This window comes from Manis javanica, chromosome 6, assembly GCF_040802235.1.
Source record: "Manis javanica isolate MJ-LG chromosome 6, MJ_LKY, whole genome shotgun sequence".
Lineage (NCBI taxonomy): Eukaryota > Metazoa > Chordata > Mammalia > Pholidota > Manidae > Manis > Manis javanica.
In genome coordinates, this window is record NC_133161.1 from 106,955,101 (window position 1) to 106,973,101 (window position 18,001).

Genomic DNA, 18,001 nt, shown 5'->3' on the forward strand with positions numbered 1-18,001 from the left:
CAGAACACAGACAACTCAAGGCGCCACTAATCTTACCTCTTCCTCCAAGAGCGACTTCGGGAGTGAAGCGGGGTGAGCGCATGATCCCGGACGAGCCCCCAAATGTTGGATTCCCCTGAGGAAGGCGCTGCCCCAAATCACTCACCAAAGACATTTCTTGATGCAACAAGCAAGAGGAATTTATTCGGAAGCCAACTAGTTGGGGTCCAAGTCAGCCCGTCCAGCAGGTCTCAACGAGGACCCTGAGTACTTACAACTAAGTGGTTATATAGGATTTTCTGAGGCATTCAGCCCTAGAGATTTACCATGGTTACAGATTATGTTGTAGTAACAAGATAACAATACTACATAGCAAGATAACAATACTACAAAGGCAGTAATTTTTCAAACCTACGATTTCTGGGTTAGTGCCACGTCCTGGGGGTGTAGCAAGGTAGGGTCAGCTTTTATGCTTAACTAACCGAAAGGTTAGCGCTGCCAGCAGTCATGATTGATTAACTTGTTTTTCCAGAGGAGTTACCTGGTTTCAGTTGTTCCCTCTGAGTCATATATCAGAATGGCTTTTTTGGGCTTCAAGATGGCCACTCTTAAGCTAACTTATTTCTCAGGGAGGTTGGGGTCCTACACTTCCACAAAGGTCCCTGCGCGAGAAAACTGGATCACTGTGACCAGACTAATGACATAACAATAGCAACAGCAATAAAATCATGACAATCCTCTAGCCAAAGGATTCAGCTAGGTTCAAAGTCTTATGCAGATTAAGTCCATAGCTCATCCATTCCATAGGCAGTCAGTAGGCAGGCAGTAGTGGAGGGTTCAGAGCAATCATCATGCAGCAGCTGCACCCAGGGGGGCCCATTCAGGCCACAAGGGCAGTAGGAGAAAATAACCTTAAGGGCAATAAGATACATGTTTTAATGATGCCAGCATAGGTAAATCTTGTCCATCAGGTAGGATACATGCAAGAGAGTTGTCCTGTGATAATAAAACAGTGGCACGAATGGGATCTTGTCCTGCTCTAGTATACCAGAATTTCACCCCGCTCCCAGTGGGAATTATAGATGGGTCAATATATAGGGCTATGGGAGGTACATGCACTGGTCATAAAGATAAAACAAAACTTCACCGCAAGATGCTCTTACCTTCTGGATGTTTTGGGTACACTGCTGTGACCTTGGGGGTCATTCAGCTGATACTCCAGGAATATACAGGAGGCCAGCTTCCAGGCCTTTCCCCCAAAGTGGGAGAATTGCCAGCCATTGCTGGTCCAAGTGTCAAAATGTCCAGTGCCAGGTCCAATCAACAGTGTCTCCAGGGCTCAGTGCCATAGGGGCTGGCAGAAGGATGTTGCTCTGCTGCCCATATCCTAGTTTCAATAACTCTAATTTGGTTTGGACGTACTATTGGATTCCCCTGAGGAAGGCGCCGCCCCAAATCACTCACTAAAGACGTTTCTTGATGCAACAAGCAAGAGGAATTTATTCGGAAGCCAACTAGTTGGGGTCCAAGTCAGCCGGTCGCAGCGGGTCTCAACGAGGACCCAGAGCACACAAAGCCAGAAGGTTTTATAGCATTTTCAAAAGGGGTAAAATTTTCCATAATTACAATACAGGGTTTTTTCTATAGGCTCATAAATCTTTTGCTGGCGCCACATCCTGGGGTCTGGTTAGATGAGATTGTTGGATTCCCCTGAGGAAGGCGCCGCCCCAAATCACTCACCAAAGATGTTTCTTGATGCAACAAGCAAGAGGAATTTATTCAGAAGCCAACTAGTTGGGGTCCAAGTCGGCCCGTCGCAGCGGGTCTCAACGAGGACCCTGAGCACTTACAACTAAGTGGTTATATAGGATTTTCTGAGGCATTCAGCCCTAGAGGATTACCATGGTTACAGATTGTTTTGTAATAACAAGATAACAATACTACATAGCAAGATAACAATACTACAAAGGCAGTAATTTTTCAAACCTACGATTTCTGGGTTAGTGCCACGTCCTGGGGGTGTAGCAAGGTAGGGTCGGCATTTATGATTAACTAACCGAGAGGTTAGCGCTGCCAGCAGTCATGATTGATTAACTTGTTTTTCCAGAGGAGTTACCTGGTTTCAGTTGTTCCCTCTGAGTCATATATCAGAATGGCTTTTTGGGCTTCAAGATGGCTACTCTTAGGCTAACTTATTTCTCAGGGAGGTTGGGGTCCTACATTCCCCACTTCTTTTTCTGAACATTCTAATCATGGAATGTTGGTTTCTTCTTGTTGTGTGAGGGTATGATACTGTTGTCTCAGCATTAGCACCTGCACAGCACTTACTCTTTCTCTAATAAAGGTTATTACTCGATTTAAAATGCAGGGACCTAAGGTGAGGAGCAATATTGAAATAAGCAGGGGTCCTGCCAAAGTGGATATTAGAGTTGTAAGCCATGGGGATCTAGAAAACCAGGATTCAAACAGGCTCTGGTTAGCTTCTCGTTCTCGCTTTCGCTGATCTAATCTTTCTCTTAATTTAGGCATTGAGTCTCTTACTACTCCAGTATGGTCTGCATAGAAGCAGCACTCTTCCTTTAGAGCTGCACACAATCCACTTTCTTTTAGAAATAGTAAATCTAACCCTCGTCTATTTTGCAGCACTACTTCAGAGAGAGAGGTTAGGGACTTTTCAAGTTTAGAAATAGACTGTTCTATAGTTCTCAAATCTTCATCGATAGCTATTCTTAGTCCTTCGTAATGTTGGTTTCCTTGTATAATTGCAGCTGCCCCTGGTCCTACTCCGGCTGCAACTCCTACTCTTGGTAATACAGCTAGAGTGAGTGAGACTGGCTCTCTTTTATACCTTAGTTTAGGTTCTAATTCTGCCACGAATGATAAGTCATCATGATACATTAGTCTGGGTACTAACTGGACCATGATACAGAAATCACGGGAGGAGTTGAAGGCAGAAGTAGAGACACATGGGGTCACTCCAGTGTTACAAGCCCACCATCCCTTGGGAGGAGGGATTAAATACCTGTTTTTACCAGGGAAGGCTATGGGTATGGTCTCATTCTTTCTTCTACAGATAGAGACACTCTAGCTGCTGCTAGGGAAAAGGGGCGATGACCGCTCTGGCTGCTTCGTGCTGAGAAGGGGGCACAGTAAAGGGTGCAGCTAGGTCTCCATCACTGGTCAGTTGAGAGGGCTTCAGAAGGCTGGCGCTTCTATTCTGGGTTTCATTTTTATTACTATTTGCAGTTTTGTGGCTTCTAGGCAAGATAAAACAAATTGTGTTATTAGGTTATGTAGCAACATCTGGAGTTAGATTTTTTATTCTGGAAAGAGGCTACATTATTGAAACGATACTTCTCTCTAAAATCACTCTCATTTTTACTAGAAGTAACTAGGTTAAGAAAATAATTAACAGCTGGCTTGATTATTTGCACAGGTGCAGCAAGAAGAGCAATTGATTACACAGGCTCTTTTAAATATGCTTTGCTGGAACTTTTTGTAAGGAATTTCAGATTGAACTTTTAAAGGCCTCTTGAGGCCAGACAGCCAAGCCAGACTTGCCATCAGGCTTTGCCTGCAGTACCTGTAGATTTGGATGAATTCTTCTCTTCTCGAGGTCTCTGCACCTGCCAGGAAGTGACCTTCTTTACTCACCTGGTAAGGCTGCTGGGAACTCTGTAAGCAAGGTACCAGGCCAGTTCTTCCAAGGGGCTTTGTTGGCTTAATAAAGTCAATCTTAGTTCTTTAAAGTTGTTCACATCTGAGTCTATGCACATGTCTCTCAGGTACGACATTCCAATCAAAGCCCTGGTAGTATAACCAGTGTTCTTAAGTAGTCTTCTCACAAGGAAAGCAGATTCTTACTGAACTCGTGCAAATAAACATACTGCCATGGAATACAAAAACAGTCACTGAAAGTTTTTAAACTCTGGAGGGATCAAGTAGAGAGAAGGATGTTTCAATTCTGCTCATAAAGATAGTCATTTACTAAACTGTTGTCAGTTTAAGAGAACAAGGTTAAAACACTTTACCAGCAACATTTGAAACAAAAAGACACAAAATCATTTTCTTTAGTTTATGTAATCTTATGTAACTAATACCTGTTCTGCTGAAATCTAGTTCTTTACCAGTTTAGGGATAATACTATAAATGATAAAAGACTTACAAATGACAATGGTTAAAGATCTGATGAGAGCTTACTGTAAAACAGTTGACATAAGGAAATTCTGATATTTCTGTAATACAAAACATTCAGTAACAAAGTTTAGCATCATTCTCTTTGACAGTGCTTTCCTGGTAAATAAATATATATATATCAGATAAATAAGCCAAATTAGTCAAATACTTTCTCTAGTGAGAAAAAATTCTTCTGACATGTTCCAGGGGCCCTCTGGAAAATATCAGAGTTAACTAGAGGTAAAAGCACCTTTTTGCATTTAATTTTTTTAGAACTATCATTACACATTTATTGTCTATATACTCAGCACAGTAAACAAGATATCTTAAAAAGTGGGGCAGCAGGGGAGACTGCTGCTGTCAATTTTTAAAGACAACATACAGAAAGTCAAACTAATTCTAGGTTACTAAGCATTCTTGAGAGAATGGTAGCAGATGGTAGATTCTTCTGCTTTCATCTTCAGGAGGGGAAAAAAGCTACAATAAGAATTCATATTTAGCTGAAAGAACTGTCTAAACTCAAGGCAGAGTATAATATCACCAGGCATACAAAAGACTTGTTAGAGATACATACAAAGAATGAATATGGCTATAGTCAAATTCAACTTAAAAGTTTAAGCAGAATCTCAAATTTAAATGTCTCTTTCTTTCACACAGATATTCAGATATGACCAGAAATATGATTTGAGATGAAAGAGATCAGGCATTTTACTTCTTCATTTAGGGACTGAGAAATGATGACCTTTGGCTTACAATCAATAGCTTACAAACAGTGAAAATAATAAGAACATAACTCAGCATAAGTGTCTAAGACCAGATACAAAAAAGCAGAGAAAGTGCTTAAGTTTACAGGTCTTCCCTGAAAGCTTCAAGAATGTTTTACTTTTTAATAGTAGATATAAGCTGCTATGCAAATTCTATTAAAAGCTCTAAGATTATTTGCATTAAAAAATATGGAGAGTCCCCCATGTTTTTTTTTTTTTTAAACATACAGCATATAAATTAAACAAGAAGACCTGGTGGTTCTCAAAAAAATCTATTACAACTTTTCTCAAAAGTGGTCACACGTTCGTCTATCTAAACCTTTACAGTGAAACCTGTTTTTCTGGGAGAAACATAATCTTGTCCAGATTCTACAGTTTAATAAATTTTGGTTTGTTAACTAAGTGCATTTAATCAGCTGAAAAAAACTTTGTTACTATTCTGCTTAGGAATTCAATTTTTCAGGCCATGCAATCATTTTTAATAACAAAATATTTCAAAGGCAAATAAAGGTTATACAGTTGTTAACAAACTTTAGCTTTTAGTCCCTTTAACATTACGATTTCATGGCAACTCACTGAGACTTTAAGCATGAGAAACTGCTGTGATCTTTCAACATTAAGAGCAGACTAACAGTTAAAGAAAACTGTTTAACTGGAAACGAGATTTTAATTTTGCTGTGCACTTGATATCAAGACTCACTTGCTTTAATTTCACTAGGCACGACTATATCTGTAAGAATATAGTAATTTATTCTTCATTTGCCCCATGGTCCCAAGCACATAAGCCGGTGAGAATTATGCCTAGGCTTGCCTGCGGCTTGACTGGGTTTATCTCACTTTATCTCTAAACATCTTAACCCTCCCCCCAAAGCAACAGGCTGAGCGGATCTTCCACAACAAAAGGCACCAGGCTGTTTTCTCTCTTTGTCTCTCTTTAAATAAATAGCTGTACTTTAGAACAAAGTTACTTTCTTTTACTTTCAACAAAACGAATTTCCATTCTTTACACTTTCTCTCATTAAAACATACATCTTCCAGCATAGAGAAATGCCCTATCACTTTAAGCAGTTCTAACCAGAACTCAAAACTATTAGAAACTTCAAGCTCCAGTGAACACTGAGAAGCAGGACACTGCAAACTGTCAAACCAACATTTCCTAGACTGACAAACTTACGAACACATTCTACAATTTCTGCAACCATGAGCTTCACAGCACAATCTCCCAGCAAACACAGAGCACATCTTCTCAACTTAACAAAACTCTAAGGCCTTAAGTTACTACAAAGATTCTCAGGCTGCAGGTAGGCATACACACTGCAACACACAGTTAAAAAGGTGTTCACTTGCCACACTTATCCAGTTCACCTACCTGCAACAACTATGCTAGTCTACTCACAAGACCCCCACTGAACACTAGACAAAGCCAAGCTTCTAAGCATTCTATTCTTAAAAGATTTAGCAGATAACATGACTCAAATGACTCTAGGTAAACTCAGGCAGCCGACAACTACCAGGACATGCCCGCCTCAGGCAAACTCAAATTAGCATTAATGCTTAACACTTTTTTATCAGGTTTTCTGGAAGTTTTAGAACACTCAATTTTCACAAGCGCTTGTCTTTAAATCAATTTCATTAATACCATCCAGAGGTAGAAAGATATATTCATTTACACACTTAGGGGGTTGTCTGAGTCTGTCCCATTGTCAGTATAACAATTATTAGGCACATGAAAGACACAAAAAACAGAGACACACACAGATTAGACACACAGCGGCCGCTTTTTGTTTTTTCTCAGATTTTCAAACAGAAACCGAAAGGAATCAGAGGGTTGATATTCCTGGCGCCTGAAAATCAACCCTATCTCATCAGATTCACCTTGCCGGAAAAACAGACTGGAGGCTACCAGGCGTCCCTGGCCTCCCAACCTCCCCGAGGCGTCCCCCAGGGTTGCAGCCTGCGGTGCTCCTAGTACGTCTACCGACCGCAGTCTCGACCCCTTTACGGGATCGGGACAGCTGCCAGACAGTGGGTACCCCTTTTCAGAATTCTGACCGGTCTCACTGAAAAACAGAAGACAGAACACAGACAACTCAAGGCGCCACTAATCTTACCTCTTCCTCCAAGAGCGACTTCGGGAGTGAAGCGGGGTGAAAGCATGATCCCGGACGAGCCCCCAAATGTTGGATTCCCCTGAGGAAGGCGCCGCCCCAAATCACTCACCAAAGACGTTTCTTGATGCAACAAGCAAGAGGAATTTATTCAGAAGCCAACTAGTTGGGGTCCAAGTCGGCCCGTCGCAGCGGGTCTCAACGAGGACCCTGAGCACTTACAACTAAGTGGTTATATAGGATTTTCTGAGGCATTCAGCCCTAGAGGATTACCATGGTTACAGATTGTTTTGTAATAACAAGATAACAATACTACATAGCAAGATAACAATACTACAAAGGCAGTAATTTTTCAAACCTACGATTTCTGGGTTAGTGCCACGTCCTGGGGGGGTGTAGCAAGGTAGGGTCGGCATTTATGATTAACTAACCGAGAGGTTAGCGCTGCCAGCAGTCATGATTGATTAACTTGTTTTTCCAGAGGAGTTACCTGGTTTCAGTTGTTCCCTCTGAGTCATATATCAGAATGGCTTTTTGGGCTTCAAGATGGCTACTCTTAGGCTAACTTATTTCTCAGGGAGGTTGGGGTCCTACAAGATCACCTTTGGAATGTCTAGGGTGGTTCTAGCAAGATAAGCTAGGCATGTATGATTAACTGATTTACGGTTGGCTAACTAAAGGTCACTACAATTGACACAGGCTAACTAACTTGTTTTTCAAGATTCTAATGATTTTCCTTCTTCTGGGTTAGGGGGTGGTATTTAGGCCTTAAGATGGCTGTACTTATGCTAACTTTTGATTCTTCAGATCCTACAGTACAATTGTATAGGAGAGGCAGCAAGGTATGTGAGCATATCCACAGGGCTCAAAGCTCCTTTACATGGCTTCTCATTCAAATTCCACAGCACTGTCCATAGGGGAACCGACCAATCCCATAGGCTATTGCTGTCTGACTTCAGGCCAGGTTTCAACAAACCGTTGTGTCTCTCTATCATGCCTGCCCCAGTAGGATTATATGGTACATGAAATTTCCACTTTATTCCTAATTGCTGCACCCATTCTTGTAATGCATGTCCAGTAAAGTGGGTGCCTTGATCGCTGTCAATCACCTCCATCTGGCCATAGGCTGCAAACAGATGATCCAGCCCCCTCTTGGTGGTTTGCTTATCTGTACAACATGCAGGAAAAGAAACCAAGTCCAGTAGACTTGTACACACAAATCATGGCATACCAATATCCTTCTGATATGGGCAGAGGCCCCATATACTCTATTTGCCACCTGACAAGAAGTACTGGTCCCCTTACTATTGTCCCATGTTGCTGTGGGACTCGGTGTAGTAAGAATAGAAATAGGTTAGGAGGGAGCCAAGATGGCGGCGTGAGTAGAGCAGTGGAAATCTCCTCCCAAAAACACATAGAGCTATGAAAATATAACAAAGAAAAATCTTCCTAAAATAGAGACCACAGGACACAGGACAACATCCAGACCACATCCACACCTGCAAGAACCCAGCGCCTTGTGAAGGGGGTAAGATACAAGCCCCAGCCCGGCGGGACCCGAGCGCCTCTCCCCCCGGCTCCCGGCGGGTGGAGAGAAACCGGAGCGGTTTTTTTTTTTTTTTTTTTTTGGCGAGCGCTTTTTGGAAGCCTTAGAGGGACGGGCCCCCGTTGCTGGGGAGGCAGGGTGGCGGGACCGGTGAGGAGGTGCCTGGGAATGGCGCCAGAGGACAAAGAATATCCCGCGTTTCTCCCTGCGAGACCTAGGGGCGGGTGCCTGAGACCGGTGCCTGAGGACGGAGGAGGTCGCGCGTTTTTCCCCTTTTTTTCTTTTTCTCTTTTTGGCGAGCGCTTTTTGGAAGCCTTGAAGGGACGGGGACCCCAGTGCTAGGGAGGCACGGTGGCGGGACTGGTGAGCGGGTGGCTGGGACCGGCGCCTGAGGACAAAGAATATCCCCCGTTTTTCCCTGCGGGACCGGTGGGCGGGTGCCTGAGACCGGCACTTGAGGACAGAGGAAATCGCGCGTTTTCCCCCTTTTTTTTTCTCTTTTCTGCGAGTGCTTTTTGGAAGCCTAAAAGGGACAGGGACCCCGGTGCTAGGGAGGCAGGGCGGCGGGACTGGTGAGCGGGTGCCTGGGACCGGCACCTGAGGACAAAGAATATCCCGCATTTTTCCCTGTGGGACCGGTGGGTGGGTGCCTGAGACCAGCACCTGAGGACGGAAGAAATCGCGCGTTTTTCCCCTTTTTTTCCTCTCTTTTTGCCGAGTGCTTTTTGGAAGCCTTGAAGGGACAGGGACCCCGGTGCTAGGGAGGCAGGGCGGCGGGACTGGTGAGCGGGTGCGTGGGACCAGTGCCTGAGGACAAAGAATATTGAGCGTTCCTTCCCTGCGGGACCGGTGGGTGGGTGCTTTTTGGAAGCCTTGAAAGGACAGGGACCCTGGTGCTAGGGAGACAGGGCAGCAGGACCAGTGAGCGGGTGCCTGGGACCGGCACCTGAGGACAAAAAAAAAAAAAAAAAAAAAATCGCTTGTTTTTTCCTTTTTTTTCCTTTTTTTTTTTTCTCTTTGTTTCTGTTCCCTCTCTCATTGTTGCTGCTGTTGTTTTGGTTTGGAGAGTGCTTTTTGGAAATCTTAAAGGGGCAGGACAGGTCACTTAGACCAGAAGCAGGGAATCTGGGGATCTCTGGGCACTCTAACCCCCTGGGCAGCAGGGAGCACAGAGGCCCCTTACGGAGATAAATAGTCTCCTGGCTGCTCCCCCTCCAACGGGGCTCCACCATTTTGGAGGAACAGCCCCAGCCAGGCCAAGCCCACAGCAACAGCGGAGATAAACCCCAAAGCAACTGGGCAGGAAGCAGAAGCCCTGTCTGCGCACAGCTGCCCAGCACAAGCCACTAGAGGTCGCTATTCTCCCAGGAAAAGGCTACAAACCAACAAGAAGGGAAGCTCTTCCAGCGGTCACTTGTACCAGCTCTGCAAACTATCTCTATCACCATGAAAAGGCAAAACTACAGGCAGACAAAGATCACAGAGACAACACCTGAGAAGGAGACAGACCTAACTAGTCTTCCTGAAAAAGAATTCAAAATAAAAATCATGAACATGCTGACAGAGATGCAGAAAAAAATGCAAGAACAATGGGATGAGATGCAGAGAAAAACGCAAGAGCAGTGGGATGAAGTCCGGAAGGAGATCACAGATGTCAGGAAAGAGATCACAGAAGTGAAACAATCCCTGGAAGGATTTATAAGCAGAATGGATAAGATGCAAGAGGCCATTGAAGGAATAGAAGCCAGAGAACAGGAACGTATAGAAGCTGACAGAGAGAGAGATAAAAGGATCTCCAGGAATGAAACAACACTAAGAGAAATATGTGACCAATACAAAAGGAAAAACATTCATATTATAGGGATACCAGAAGAGGAAGAAAGAGGAAAAGGGATAGAAAGTGTCTTTGAAGAAATAATTGCTGAAAACTTCCCCAAACTGGGGGAGGAAATAATCGAACAGACCATGGAATTATACAGAACCCCCAACAGAAAGGATCCAAGGAGGACAACACCAAGACACATAATAATTAAAATGGCAAGGATCAAGGACAAGGAAAGAGTTTTAAAGGCAGCTAGAGAGAAAAAGGTCACCTATAAAGGAAAACCAATCAGGCTAACATCAGACTTCTCAACAGAAACCCTACAGGCCAGAAGAGAATGGCATGATATACTTAATGCAATGAAACAGAAGGGCCTTGAACCAAGGATACTGTATCCAGCACGACTATCATTTAAATATGATGGTGGGATCAAACAATTCCCAGACAAGCAAAAGCTGAGGGAATTTGCTTCCCACAAACCACCTCTACAGGGCATCCTACAGGGACTGCTCTAGATGGGAGCACCCCTAAAAAGAGCACAGAACAAAACACACAACATATGAAGAATGGAGGAGGAGGAATAAGTAGGGAGAGAAGAAAAGACTCTCCAGACAGTGTATATAACAGCTCAATAAGCGAGCTAAGTTAGGCAGTAAGATACTAAAGAAGCTAACCTTGAACCTTTGGTAACCACGAATCTAAAGCCTGCAATGGCAATAAGTACATATCTTTCAATAGTCACCCTAAATGTAAATGGACTTAATGCACCAATCAAAAGACATAGAGTAATAGAATGGATAAAAAAGCAAGACCCATCTATATGCTGCTTACAAGAAACTCACCTTAAACCCAAAGATAAGCATAGACTAAAAGTCAAGGGATGGAAAAACATATTTCAGGCAAACAACAGTGAGAAGAAAGCAGGGGTTGCAGTACTAATATCAGACAAAATAGACTTCAAAACAAAGAAAGTAATAAGAGATAAAGAAGGCCACTACATAATGATAAAGGGCTTAGTCCAACAAGAGGATATAACCATTCTAAATATACATGCACCCAATACAGGAGCACCAGCATATGTGAAGCAAATACTAACAGAACTAAAGAGGGAAATAGACTGCAATGCATTCATTGTAGGAGACTTCAACACACCACTCACCCCAAAGGATAGATCCACCGGGCAGAAAATAAGCAAAGACACACAGGCACTGAACAACACACTAGAACAGATGGACCTAATAGACATCTATAGAACTTTACATCCAAAAGCAACAGGATATACATTCTTCTCAAGTGCACATGGAACATTCTCCAGAATAGACCACATACTAGCTCACAAAAAGAGCCTCAGTAAATTCCACAATATTGAAATTCTACCAACCAATTTTTCAGACCACAAAGGTATGAAAGTAGAAATAAATTCTACAAAGAAAACAAAAAGGCTCACAAACACATGGAGGCTTAACAACATGCTACTAAATAATCAATGGATCAATGAACAAATCAAAATAGAGATCAAGGAATATATAGAAACAAATGACAACAACAACACTAAGCCCCAACTTCTGTGGGATGCAGCGAAAGCAGTCTTAAGAGGAAAGTATATAGCAATCCAGGCACACTTGAAGAAGGAAGAACAATCCCAAATGAATAGTCTAACATCACAACTATTAAAACTGGAAAAAGAAGAACAAATGAGGCCTAAAGTCAGCAGAAGGAGGGACATAATAAAGATCAGAGAAGAAATAAACAAAATTGAGAAGAATAAAACAATAGCAAAAATCAACGAAACCAAGAGCTGGTTCTTTGAGAAAATAAACAAAATAGATAAGCCTCTAGCCCAACTTATTAAGAGAAAAAGAGAGTCAACACAAATCAACATAATCAGAAATGAGAATGGAAAAATCACGACAGACTCCACAGAAATACAAAGAATTATTAAAGACTACTAAGAAAACCTATATGCCAACAAGCTGGAAAACCTAGAAGAAATGGACAACTTCCTAGAAAAATACAACCTCCCAAGACTGACCAAGGAAGAAACACAAAAGTTAAACAAACCAATTACAAGCAAAGAAATTGAAACGGTAATCAAAAAACTACCCAAGAACAAAACCCCGGGGCCGGACGGATTTACCTAGGAATTTTATCACACACACAGAGAAGACATAATACCCATTCTCCTTAAAGTGTTCCACAAAATAGAAGAAGAGGGAATACTCCCAAACTCATTCTATGAAGCCAACATCACCCTAATACCAAAACCAGGAAAAGACCCCACCAAAAAAGAAAATTACAGACCAATATCCCTGATGAATGTAGATGCAAAAATACTCAATAAAATATTAGCAAACAGAATTCAACAGTATATCAAAAGGATCATACACCATGACCAAGTGGGGTTCATCCCAGGGATGCAAGGATGGTACAACATTCGAAAATCCATCAACATCATCCACCACATCAACAAAAAGAAAGACAAAAACCACATGATCATCTCCATAGATGCTGAAAAAGCATTTGACAAAATTCAACATCCATTCATGATAAAAACTCTCAGCAAAATGGGAATAGAGGGCAAGTACCTCAACATAATAAAGGCCATATATGATAAACCCACAGCCAGCATTATACTGAACAGCGAGAAGCTGAAAGCATTTCCACTGAGATCGGGAACCAGACAGGGATGCCCACTCTCCCCACTGTTATTTAACATAGTACTGGAGGTCCTAGCCACGGCAATCAGACAAAACAAAGAAATACAAGGAATCCAGATTGGTAAAGAAGAAGTTAAACTGTCACTATTTGCAGATGATATGATACTGTACATAAAAAACCCTAAAGACTCCACTCCAAAACTACTAGAACTGATATCGGAATACAGCAAAGTTGCAGGATACAAAATCAACACACAGAAATCTGTAGCTTTCCTATACACTAACAACGAATCAATAGAAAGAGAAATCAGGAAAACAATTCCATTCACCATTGCATCAAAAAGAATAAAATACCTAGGAATAAACCTAACCAAGGAAGTGAAAGACTTATACTCTGAAAACTACAAGTCACTCTTAAGAGAAATTAAAGGGGACACTAATAAATGGAAACTCATCCCATGCTCATGGCTAGGAAGAATTAATATCGTCAAAATGGCCATCCTGCCGAAAGCAATATACAAATTTGATGCAATCCCTCTCAAATTACCAGCAACATTCTTCAATGAATTGGAACAAATAATTCAAAAATTCATATGGAAACACCAAAGACCCCGAATAGCCAAAGCAATCCTAAAAAAGAAGAATAAAGTAGGGGGGATCTCACTCCCCAACTTCAAGCTCTACTACAAAGCCATAGTAATCAAGACAATTTGGTACTGGCACAAGAACAGAGCCACAGACCAGTGGAACAGATTAGAGACCCCAGAAATTAACCCAAACATATATGGTCAATTAATATTTGATAAAGGAGCCATGGACATACAATGGCAAAATGACAGTCTCTTCAACAGATGGTGCTGGCAAAACTGGACAGCTACATGTAGGAGAATGAAACTGGACCATTGTCTAACCCCATATACAAAGGTAAACTCAAAATGGATCAAAGACCTGAATGTAGGTCACGAAACCATTAAACTCTTGGAAAAAAACATAGGCAAAAACCTCTTAGATATAAACATGAGTGATCTCTTCTTGAACATATCTCCCCGGGCAAGGAAAACAACAGCAAAAATGAGCAAGTGGGACTACATTAAGCTGAAAAGCTTCTGTACAGCGAAAGACACCATCAATAGAACAAAAAGGAACCCTACAGTATGGGAGAATATATTTGAAAATGACAGATCTGATAAAGGCTTGACGTCCAGAATATATAAAGAGCTCACACGCCTCAACAAACAAAAAACAAATAACCCAATTAAAAATGGGCAGAGGAACTGAACAGACAGTTCTCCAAAAAAGAAATACAGATGGCCAAGAGACACATGAAAAGATGCTCCACATCGCTAATTATCAGAGAAATGCAAATTAAAACTACAATGAGGTATCACCTCACACCAGTAAGGATAGCTGCCATCCAAAAGACAAACAACAACAAATGTTGGCGAGGCTGTGGAGAAAGGGGAACCCTCCTACACTGCTGGTGGGAATGTAAATTAGTTCAACCATTGTGGAAAGCAGTATGGAGGTGCATCAAAATGCTCAAAACAGACCTACCATTTGACCCAGGAATTCCACTCCTAGGAATTTACCCTAAGAACGCAGCAATCAAGTTTGAGAAAGACAGATGCACTCCTATGTTTATCGCAGCACTATTTACAATAGCCAAGAATTGGAAGCAACCTAAATGTCCATCTGTAGATGAATGGATAAAGAAGATGTGGTACATATACACAATGGAATACTACTCAGCCATAAGAAGTGGAAAAATCCAACCATTTGCAGCAACATGGATGGAGCTGGAGAGTATTATGCTCAGTGAAATAAGCCAAGCGGAGAAAGAGAAATACCAAATGATTTCACTCATCTGAGGAGTATAGGAACAAAGGAAAAACTGAAGGAACAAAACAGCAGCAGAATTACAGAACCCAAAAATGGACTAACAGGTACCAAAGGGAAAGGAACTGGGGAGGATGGGTGGGCAGGGAGGGATAGGGGGGGGAAGAAGAAAGGGGTATTAAGATTAGCATGCATGGGGGGAGGGAGAAAGGGGAGGGTGGGCTGCACAACACAGAGAGGACAAGTAGTGACTCTACAACATTTTGCTAAGCTGATGGACAGTAACCGTAATGTGGTTTTTAGGGGGGACCTGATATAGGGGAGAGCATAGTAAACATAGTATTCTTCATGTAAATATAGATTAAAAATTAAAAAAAAAAAAGAGAAAGAAAGAAAGAAAAGGGGGATTACTCCTTAACAGGATAAAACTATTGGTAAATCAAAGATCAACGCATGCTTTAAATATCCTTAATGTTGATCACTTAAAGGGTGTCAGATGATCAGCTATGGAGGTACTCTTTTCTGATAATATTCCTTTCTCTTAATTAAAAAAAAAAAAAAAAAAGAGCAGTTACTGTGTGCTGACCTCCAATGAGTTCTGCACAGTGGTATAGAGGGCATGTCAAAGTGTTTGCAAAGGGTCTGTTTGTTTCTACGCAGAAGATCAAGGCCTAGCTTGGATACCCAGAAAATGAACTAAGATACGATATGAGGAGGAGCTTCCGGCATCAGCACTCTCTGGAGGACTCGTGCCGGGGGATGATCATCAAAAAGCCTCCACAGGGATCCGGACGATGCTGCGGTTGTGGCTGCATCCAGCCCACCGTCTCCTGGACTTGCCATAAGAAGGAGGAGGGAGATGTCTAGGCTGGCATGTGCATACAGTGAGACAACGAATTTGACTGGATCTGTACTGTTGGAACTCAACCAGGAGTTGGGAGGGGTGCAAGTTGTAGCACCCCAAAATCTCATGACTATAGACTATCTATGGTTAAAAGAATATATGGGATGTGAACAGATCCCAGAAATGGGCTGCTTTAATTTGTCTGATGGTTCAAGTACAGTTGGACAATATCCATCATATCATAGATAAATTTTCACAAATGCCTAGGGTGCCTAAATGGTTTTCTTGGCTTCACTGGAGATGGCTGGTAATTATAGATTTGCTTTGTTTATGTCACCGTATTCCTATTATGTTAATATGTGTGTGCAAATTAGTTAGTAGTTTAAAACCTATACATACTTAAGGTACTATACAAGAAGATATGTCAAAGAAATAATCAATCCTCCCAAGTTTCCTTCATATGCTACATCTATAGCTTTTCTTCTTCCTTCCTAATTACAAACCTTAAATAGAATTCGTGCCTCATATCGAATTTACCGAGTATCATAATTCCTCCAGGTGGTAAAGATACCTCGAGACAAGTGCTGGGCATAGAAGCCACAGGGCATAAATCTGCAAAGAAGTAAAAAGCTAACCTTTGCAAACAATATGGCTTCTCTCTCACTTACCAACTTTACATTTCCCTGTATGGCCCCGGAAGATGACTGGTTAGCCAGAGACGGGTAAGATTCCTCAAGGGAGGAACAACCTAAGACAGGCACAGTCGCAGGGGGGCCATCAGGTGAGAATTTGGGGATCAACAGAGGTGAGGCTCAGAACCTCACCCCCCCTGCTTTGAGAGAAATCTTCTGCATCCGTGGATGTCTTGCTGCCCTTGTCTAGCCTGGATTAATACTTAGTCCATAGGCACACACCTGATCATCTGATCATCTATATTTGCCTTCTTACAGCACTAAACTATGTTTTCTACCTTTATCTTGCATCTACCTACCACTTCAGCATTTTATTAAAAATAAAAATAATAATAATAATAGGAGAAATGTGGGATCAACATATAAATCAAGTACAAAAATCAAATGAATATTCATATTTGACCTGATGGTTTATAGGTCATATTGCATGATCAAAACCGAAAGTTTCTGTGATGACTGCCCTTGTACTGTTCACCATGTAAGAATTTATTCACTCTGTAAGAATTCGTTCACCATGTAAGAACTTGTTCGTTATGCTTCAGAAGATTGGAGACTGACGAGAATTAGGCTTGAGATGGATTAATGATTGTACATTGAGCATTGACCCCCCTATACTGAATTTTATTGTTGTTAACAACCATTTGATCAATAAATATGAGAGATGCCCTCTCAAAAAAAAAAAAAAAAAAAAAAAGAATAGAAATAGGTTAGCATAAGCATAGCCATCTTAAAGGCCTAGAAGCCATTTTCTGAGTATGTGACTTAGAAAGAAAAACTGGAACTGGGTAAGGCCTTGAAAAACAAGTTAATCATGAACACCAGGTGGTGGGCAGCTGTGGACTTTAGTCAGCTAACCTTGGTCAGCTAATCTTACATACCAAGCTTATCGTGCAGAACCTCCCTGACAATTTAGGAGTGGTCTTATCTTGCTCCTGCCTAACCCCAGGATGTATGTCTTGCAAGAATAATGTGTAGCTGTGGAAAATTACTATGAGTTAAGTGTTTTGAAAATGCTATATAAACCCTTGGCTTTGAGTGCTTGGGGTCCTTGAGACCCGCTGCGTCAGGCTGACACTTGGACCCCAGCTAGCTGGCTGAATAAAGACTTTGCTTGAATTTACATCTCTATGCCTGTGTAGATTGTTCTCTGGAGAAGCCTCGTAAGCCCGGACCCTAACAGTGTAAGTCCCTCTTACAGCACACAAGGCACTCCTTCTGGGCTCTGCTGACTTCTTCAAAGGTCAATGGCAAGCCCCACCTACGGACTACAGCCCACATTGTCTTTTGCTCCACGTGCAGCAAATGCTTGTGTAGCCATTGGGCCACATCAGAGGCAGGCTTTCCTTGTAGCCAGTGCACCTGGGCCAATGTGTCTGCTTCATCATTCCCCATGGATGCCAAAGGCAAATGGCCAGACACACAATATACCATAACAGTCTTAGTCTGACCAGAGGCCCATAGGTCTTGCACAACTGTTACCCCTAAAGGGGCTGGTGACCATCCAAGGTGGCATGATACCATGTCAGTAGCCACAGGGTCAAGCCTTGATATATGGCCCAGCTGTCAGTGCAGACAAC

At 42.1% G+C, this 18,001-nt stretch overlaps 1 protein-coding gene and 1 long non-coding RNA gene across 2 annotated transcripts in view; one reads left to right on the plus strand and one right to left on the minus strand.

Annotated features, from left to right (window-relative positions):
• The window catches only part of LOC140849964 (lanC-like protein 2), a 202,945-nt gene that overhangs the window by 54,256 nt on the left and 130,688 nt on the right, over positions 1 to 18,001 (plus strand). The gene's annotated exons all lie outside the window — the stretch shown is intronic.
• On the minus strand, positions 154 to 3,625 carry LOC140849965 (uncharacterized). The gene is made up of 2 exons (XR_012132465.1): positions 1,143 to 3,625; positions 154 to 890 (listed from the first exon to the last, which is right to left on the minus strand). It is a non-coding gene; the product is annotated as an uncharacterized lncRNA (long non-coding RNA).